This window comes from Tasmannia lanceolata, unplaced genomic scaffold, assembly GCF_043159265.1.
Source record: "Tasmannia lanceolata isolate RefF3 unplaced genomic scaffold, GAP_Taslan_0.1 ptg000019l, whole genome shotgun sequence".
NCBI lineage: Eukaryota > Viridiplantae > Streptophyta > Magnoliopsida > Canellales > Winteraceae > Tasmannia > Tasmannia lanceolata.
In genome coordinates this window covers 24864926-24873162 of record NW_027518696.1, presented here as the reverse complement: position 1 = coordinate 24873162, position 8237 = coordinate 24864926, and the positions used below count along the sequence as shown (strand labels likewise).

At 41.1% G+C, this 8237-nt stretch overlaps 1 long non-coding RNA gene across 1 annotated transcript; it reads right to left on the bottom strand.

The window, feature by feature from the left end:
- Positions 1 to 6649: 6649 nt before the first annotated feature.
- On the bottom strand, positions 6650 to 8237 carry LOC143853404 (uncharacterized). Its single transcript, XR_013237108.1, has 2 exons — positions 7772 to 8237; positions 6650 to 6954 (listed from the first exon to the last, which is right to left on the bottom strand). It is a non-coding gene; the product is annotated as an uncharacterized LOC143853404 (long non-coding RNA).

Below are 8237 nucleotides of genomic sequence, written 5' to 3'. Positions count from 1 at the left end.
TCTGATGTTGTAATGTGTGTTTACATCTAGCGTCATGGCAACAAGCTGGATCCAGAGAAAAAAAAATGATGGTTCAAGGGTTTTATGACAGCCTCAGGGCATGTTCGGCAACACTTTTCATTCTCGCCTAAAGAATCAGGCGGAAACGGAGTGATGAGAAACTTTAGAAACGGTTATTTATCGCTTCAAGGAATCCTATTTTTTAGTCGAAAAAGTAGTAGAAATTTTAGAAACGGACCTTAGAGGGTCACAGCCGAACAAGATTTTTTGAGATTTTTTTGGCTTTCGTCATTCTCCACCCCTAAAAAAGGAAAAATGCGGTTATTTAATGGTTGCCGAACACACCCTCACCTTCTTTTTTTCTGGCTGATCAACTTTCGCGAAATTTAGGTGTTACCAGTCAGTGTCATAGGAGGGGGAACGAAGTAGTTTGGTGGATTACCGCAACTTCATTGTTATTTGTGGATGAAGCTCCTTTGTTATCTTGCTTGTAAAAGATTGTGGCACTTTACTACCTTATATGCATGGTTTAAAGCAAATCAGCGTTCAGATTAGGCGTATGTCTTACCCTCTCGATGTGGAGTTTCTTGTTGCTATATTTGTTCCTCCTTAATAAAAGCAATAGAAAGCAATATGTCAAATCTTTAGTATTGTTAACTATACTACTATAATGTGTGATATCATCCAACATCATAGCAACAAATTGGATCCACGGTAGAAGAAAATGGATGGTTCAACAGTATTGGCGGCGAAATGCACCTCCCCTCTTTGGCTGAGGGTGTTTATGCACTAGCGAGCCAGAACTGGTCGAAGTTCAATGTGTTTGGCCAATTTCAACCCGAAGCACTAAACTGATCGTATAATTGCTTGAAAACGTGGTTCGTCAGTTGCAAGTCTGCTCGCTTTTCCAAATCAGGCGATTACAAAGGTTTAAGCTCCCTTCCATGGCCCCCCTCTAGAGTACAATTGTGGGACAACTATTTGAACAGAGGGAGTTTCAAGTTGTAGTGGCTCTGACTAGTGTATCGGCAGATGACCACATTCAAGGAATGCGCGCTGAAAAGTAAAGCTGTAGAAAAGTAAAGGGTGCATGTAAAGTAAACGAATAAGGAAAGGTAAATGACAATTGTAGAAAAGTAAATGATTGGAAAGTAAATGACAAAAGGACTGTAAGTTGCATTGAAAGTAAAATGTGAGGAAAGTAAATGATGAACGAGATATGTGGGTACCTTGATCGTTGTTTGACAACTGAAAGTTCTTTTTTTTTTTTTTTTTCAAAATGGAGGTTTATTATTCCCAAAAGCGCCAAGTAAGGGACAAGTTGTCCCCTAACAGGCTACAACAGTACCACCTCATACATACAGTAGGACTAGCTTACATATCAGTTATATGCTACCCATTCCCCTTTCCCCACATTACCCATTAGCCTAACTTGTATCAAATCCAAACAAGTGCCAAATAAGGGATTCACAAACACATTGTAACTCGTCCATAACTCACACTCAAGGTAGAAAGCGGAACTCCCTTCAACATTCACTATACACGAGTTAGGAGGAGATAGCAAATTAAACCAAGTGATAGCCCTATCCCTCCCTTCACGGGACACCTTTCTACACTGTTTTGCACCAAATGGGCCTCACCTGCATCAAAGGTCCCATGAGCCCACGGCCGAGGAGAATGGTCCCCCATTGCCTCAAATGTCTCATCGGAGAAACAATTCTATTATATCTGAATATTTATGGGCCCCACCAAATCATGATACGTGTCTGCCATGCCACACAGACTTCTCCACCTCTTTCCAGCTGGCGAGGTACAAATTCAATTTTCAAAAACCCCGCTTGAAAACCTAGAGCTATTGTGCGCCCCTAAACGTGCACGATAGCCATCTATTCTATCGTACGCCATGTCATCTTCTCCGGTCAAAGAACCATAGAAACCATGTTCAACCCTCACCCCTCTATCCCAATCTCAACTCTGCAACTCGAGATATCCATCTCCACATAGTCAAATTCCCCCGACGACTCCTCACTTGACCAAGACTCTTCCTCCTCCACATCATCCATACAAGAGGTATCCTCAGACGAGGAAACCCTAAATGGATCTATCATCTCCGGCCTAATCCACCAAATCAAACCGTCCAAAGTCACTTGTAAGGAGCTTGTCAATTGTACCCCTATCTAGGCTGTTCGATCATGCCAGCCCTCTCAATCCTTACCTCCGGCTTTCCTCCTTAGGAGAGAGACAGGGTGTGTGTGGCAGCCCTTGCCTCAGACAACCTCGTCGCCAAGCCCACCGACCTCCACCTCTGCAATCCAAACCCACTTCCACCTTCAGATCCCCTTTCCTCTACCCCTAAATGAACTCAATCTCAATAAGAAATGATAAACATGCTCCGGGGTTGCCTAGGGGTATGAGGAAAGTAAACTACGGATAAAATAAAAAGTATTGGCACTCGCAGGACCGAGGGATCCCTTAGCCTGCTGGGTGTCTTTGTAACGTCTCATTACTATCTGGGGAACCTATAGCGTCTCATTACTCCTCTTTCTTCATATTTTGTGGAGCGGTTTCCCAAGTAGTGACGTCATGGGTCGTGCAACGGGGGGCACAACCATTGCCTGCAACTGTCATCTGCAAGGCATCTCATCATTCAGAACCATTGCTTATCTCATCCTTGAATTAAAATGCACATGTTTTCTCCACTAGGTACTCCCCTTGATTGTTGAATCTGCCTCACACGTTGTACGATCCTGGCCTACAAATCGTTGTCGATCTTTTTTATCGAAAGACAACGAATTTTATTCCAAAAATAAAGAGGTTAAGATAAAGGGGACAAGTTGTCCCCAGAAAAAAAAGAAAAAGAAAGGGAGAAATCGTTGTCGATTTTCCTTGCAAACATTGCCCCTTTTTATGTTAGATAAACCTTACCTATGATATAGCTGAGATAAAAACAACGCTTTGAGATTTGAACTTCCTACTTATAAGGGCAAGAAATGTGTGGTCTTCCAGAGCCTCTGTCGTTTTGTTTCTAGCAACGTCGCGCATGTTTCTAACACGCCTTCCCTATATAAGCTCTTGACGAACAAAAGATTAGTCGGTTGGGAATCAATTGATAAAACTAAAACAATTCTATTAGCGCCATCCCTACAAACACATCTGCTTTATTTATCACTCTTGGAAGATGCTTTACTTCAGGATTGATTATGAATGTCAATGATCTCCAACATGATCAGTGTTATCCGCCATGTACCCTCTTGTGGTTCTTTTGCCCATATGATAATGTTTCTATAGTCACCTTTGAATCATTAACTTGCCATAAAGAATTTCTATGAGGATACGCAGCCTCGTTAGCAATAGCTTCTGCTTCATTAGAATCCTTTTCTCCACTTGGCCTAGAAAACTATTTGAGAACCTCGCCTGGATGCTGCTTAACCTCCCCCCCCCCCACCTCACCCCCCACCCCCCCCCCCCCCCCCCCCCCCCCGCCTCCTAAATGCCAATATCAAGGCATATTGAATAAGTTGTAATATAACTTTGCCAATATCACCAAAAGGACTGAGTTCCCAATCGAATATATATGTTTTAACCAATAAGCCAAAACCCCAGGACTAATGGAACACGTTGGACCAGACCCTTAAACCTCTTAGGATCGTCACATTCAACCACCCTACATAGTTGATGCCCCGGTAGCCCACTCTGTGATGGCTTTCACCCTAGTTGTTCTCCAGGTAGCCCATTTCACAGGTCGCCCCTTCTACTCAAACATGAAACGTGGTGATGACTCTGATACCAAGGTACCTAACTGTTAAAGTATAAAAGATTTAATAACACCTTCTCCAATAGCTTAAGCTTTTGGAGTAAATTAGTAGTTTCACATGGTATCAGAGCAGAAGGTCCTGAGTTCAAACATCCTTGATGGCAAAATCCACATGCAATGGCCAAACTCATAAAAGGGGCCACATGTGCCACATGTAGGCCAACCCTAGAAAAAGGGGTCACAAGTGAGGGGGAGTGTTAACGTATAAAAGATTAAATAAAGTGTTAACGTATAAAAGATTAAATAAAGCCTTCTCCAACAGCTTAAGCTTTTGGAGTAAACTGGTAGTTTCACACTAACCAATACGCCAGAAGCTATGTTGAATGGATTCTTTGCCCCACTTTGTTGAATCTATGTCGACACGTCTCCGCATCCGAATCAAACATGGATTCACGTGGGACACACCCGGATTCTTGTCGTAGCCGTGTCCTGCATGAATCCTGTTTTTTCGGGTGAATCCGATTCATCGTTGTCTCTTTTGAAATCTGAATCCTGTATATTTTCCCTTTAAACGTATTTTCTTCTTAACTTTTTTATATGAAAGCAGAACCCGCACTTTTTTAATAAAAACCCTAGCGCCTCGACCCTCGAACATTGACCCCCTTCCTCCTTCAACGCTCTTAATACAAAACTTGGCTCAACCCTCTACCCTCAATTTTTTCATGAATATATATATGCATAGACACACACACACACATACACACACATATATATATATATATATATATATATATATATAGAGGAAAAGGATTATACGGTCGAGCGTTTGTAAAATTGGTGCGGTAGAGTGAAAAATGTCATTGGGCCCACGCAAATCGTCGTGCGTCGAAATAAAGAAAACAAAGCCCAAAACCCCTTTCTACAGACCAGAGAAGAAGAGAAAATCAAAAACCCCTTTCTACTGTGAGAAGAGGAAAACCCAAAACCTCCTTCTCCGACTGTACTCTCTCTCTATCTGACGCGGCTCGTCCTTCTCCGGCGGGCGCCACCTCCTTCTCCGACGGGCGCCACCGGCTTCAACTCACAGGTATGTTGTTTTCCATTTGTTTGGGTATAAAGAAAACAAAACCCAAAACCCCTTTCTACAGACAAGAGGAGAAGAGAAAAACCCAAAACCCCTTTCTACTGTGAGAAGAGGAAAACCCAAAACCTCCTTCTCCGACTCTACTCTCTCTCTATCTGACGCGGCTCGTCCTTCTCCGGCGGGCGCCACCTCCTTCTCCGACGGGCGCCACCGGCTTCAACTCACAGGTATGTTGTTTTCCATTTTTTTGGGTATAAAGAAAACAAAACCCAAAACCCCTTTCTACAGACAAGAGGAGAAGAGAAAAACCCAAAACCCCTTTCTACTGTGAGAAGAGGAAAACCCAAAACCTCCTTCTCGGACTCTACTCTCTCTCTCCGACTCTACTCTCTCTCTCTCCGACGCTGCTCGTCCTTCTCCGGCGGGTGCCACCGGATTCTCGTAAAAGCGACAAGATCTGATCTCAATTTCCCTTTCTTGGACCTTCAAAAGGGATCGATCTTTACTGATCTTTAATCCCAGGTAAGTTTGGCTATTTTCTGATCTATTTTCGATTATGTCTTTTTTCTAGGGTTCTTATTTTCGTCGCATTAGATCTGCATGTGTCTCTATCATTTTTTTTTAATCGCTAAATTATTGAATACTGGTGAGTTTCAAAAGAAAAAATATATTGATACTGGTGTTCTATATTTATCGGATTTTATGCAGGTGAGTGTCCGTGTTAGAGACAAGGCAGTACATTCAGTGAAGAGTATGGAGGACCTCGGTTGTATGAAATTGTTTGTAAATACTAAATACCATGAGTTTGAAGGAGGAATTGGGTTCTCTGCGGAGCTCTATCGGGCATTTCAACAAGCAATCAACGACATATAAATACATCTAAATGTATTTTTGTTTTTTTTTTTTTTTCTGTTATGAGGGTATTTTGCTTGTTTTGGTATTTTGACGTCCATATGTTTCAATCATCATGAGTTGGTTTGGAAATTTGCACATTATTATCATGGCCAACTAGAAATTCATTTGCTCCGGTGGTTTTGGGGAAAAGGTAACGGGGATGGCCTTACTAGTAAATTTCTCATTTATGTTTTGCTTCATGTGGTCTAAGTAAATTTCTCTAGCCGTTAAAATTCTTAGGCCCTGTTCGTTTGATATTATGACAACCGATTGTCAGCCTCCAACCTATTTTTGGGCTCAAAATTAACTGACAATCGGTTGCCACAATCCCAAAACGAGTAGGGCCTAAATGTGGGCATTTTTCTGTCAAATACACCTTGATTGCTTGTTTTGTTGCCATCCAGGGTGGATTCAACCTACATTCTCTACTCTCTTTTTTTTTTTTTTGGTTCTTTCTCACGGTCGTTTCCTCTTCCACCAGCGGAAAATTGATGGAAACCACCCACCTTACTTTGCATTTCTTGTGACTATTCTTAATACAGCCATTCTTAAACATGGACTCCTCAAAGTAGTTTTGTAAGTACTCAGTTATTTGGTATTTACTCATCAAACCACTAAAAAGAAAGTAGCATTGTAATGAACCAAGGGCACCCATTTTTGTAATACAAACACTAAAACCATTCGGCTGTCAGAGCAAGAACACAAAGAACCCACAGTTGAGCATAAGCTGTTTCAAGAAGGTTCAACATTACTCAGTTTCAGTGCATGAGAAACTACATAAAACTACCCAACAAAACACTAGAAGGGAGTCAAAAGGTTTATTGGACAATACCACACTTCCGAAAATAGCATAAACTGCATCCATCGATGGAATTGTGTCAATGCAACCGACTAAGAAAAATCAACAAAATCAGCTATAGAAAGATGTCTAAAAATAATTCACTTTTGAACAGAATGTAAAATGGAATACAAGGTCAAAGGAATCTAGAATTCCATCATATGCCACAATAAACACATAAATTAACTTTCTACATAAACATAACTGAGTTATTCCATTTTGATATCATCCTACAGAATAAAGCCTTCCTTCACCAAATTCGGGCTCTTCAAATGTGATGCATGTGGGTGTGACTTGAAACAGTTATTTTCCAGCTTTGAGTTGCGCACCTGGTTCATTGGCAATGATTCGCAGTTTGGTGGCGAATCAGCATTTGACAGATACCTGTTCATAAAGAAATCAACAACTATAATAAGGACCTGATAAATAATGTGTCTATAAATTTTGGTAATTAAGAGTTGAAGATTCAAATAGAAGAATAAACAGAAAAGGAACTGTCTGAACAAATTATGAGTCTGAACAGATTATGCCAAAAAGATGCATGCCTGTTATGTGGTGAAGGAAGATTTTCTTATAATGGTGATTCTTGACATGGAAGCATACACAGCTAAAGAAAGCAAATAGAAATGTAAGGACCATATAATCATCAAATACCAGTGGCAGAAGTCATCATTCCATCATCTTTCAAAAAAAAATAAAAAATCATCATTCCATCACAACAAAATAAATGTTTGGTTCAAACATGATGAAATGTCCTTCAGCACAATATTAAAGGTGATGCCCATGATGATGTTCCAAATATAGGGTGGATCAACAGTAAACCCACAAATTAAAATTCACAACATTAAGAGATAGGAACATGTAAATTTTTTAGGAACATGTATAAATCTTTCTTTTCCAAATTTACTTCTCTCCTGGGACGGGGATACGAGTATCAACAGCCAAACATAAATTTTATGGACCAGGCAGCATCATCATCAGCTCCTCTTCTCAAATGAGTGTTGTTGGGTTCACAAAGCGAAGGAAATTTTTCAAAAAACCATCAAAATAATGGTGAAGGTTTGGTAAGTGGTGGAAAGGGTGGGTTGACCAGAGATTTTTTGGGACTTGAGGGCTTGCCTGTTGGAGAGAGGGAGAGAGAACAAGAAAAACCCTAGAATAGAACTAAACCCAAAAAAAAAAAACAAGAAAAAAGACATACCTGTTGGAGAGAGGGAGAGAGAACTTCGCGGGAGTCGGAGAGAGGAAGAGAGCCGGCCAGAGTCGGAGAGAGGGCGAGAGACCTTGCAGATTTTTTGGGTTTTTTTTTCCCTCGCATCTGCTACTGTCGTGGAAGATGAGTTTTTTTTCCCTCGCATCTGCTACTGTCGACGAAGGTGGGTTTTTTTGGGGCCGGCCGGAATCGGAGAGAGAGCGAGAGAATCTGCAGATTTTTTGGGTTTCCTTTCCCTCGCAGAAGCTACTGTCGTGGAAGATGGGGTTTTTTTGGGTTTTTTTTTCCCTCCCATCTGCTACTGTATACGAAGGTGTGTTATTTTGGGTTTTCAATCGCACGGTGGGCCCCAAATTTCGACCAATGAAAACACGATTTAAAACTCTTCCGTACCAAAGTTACAGACGGTTGAGCGTACAATCCTTTTCCTCATATATATATATATATATATATA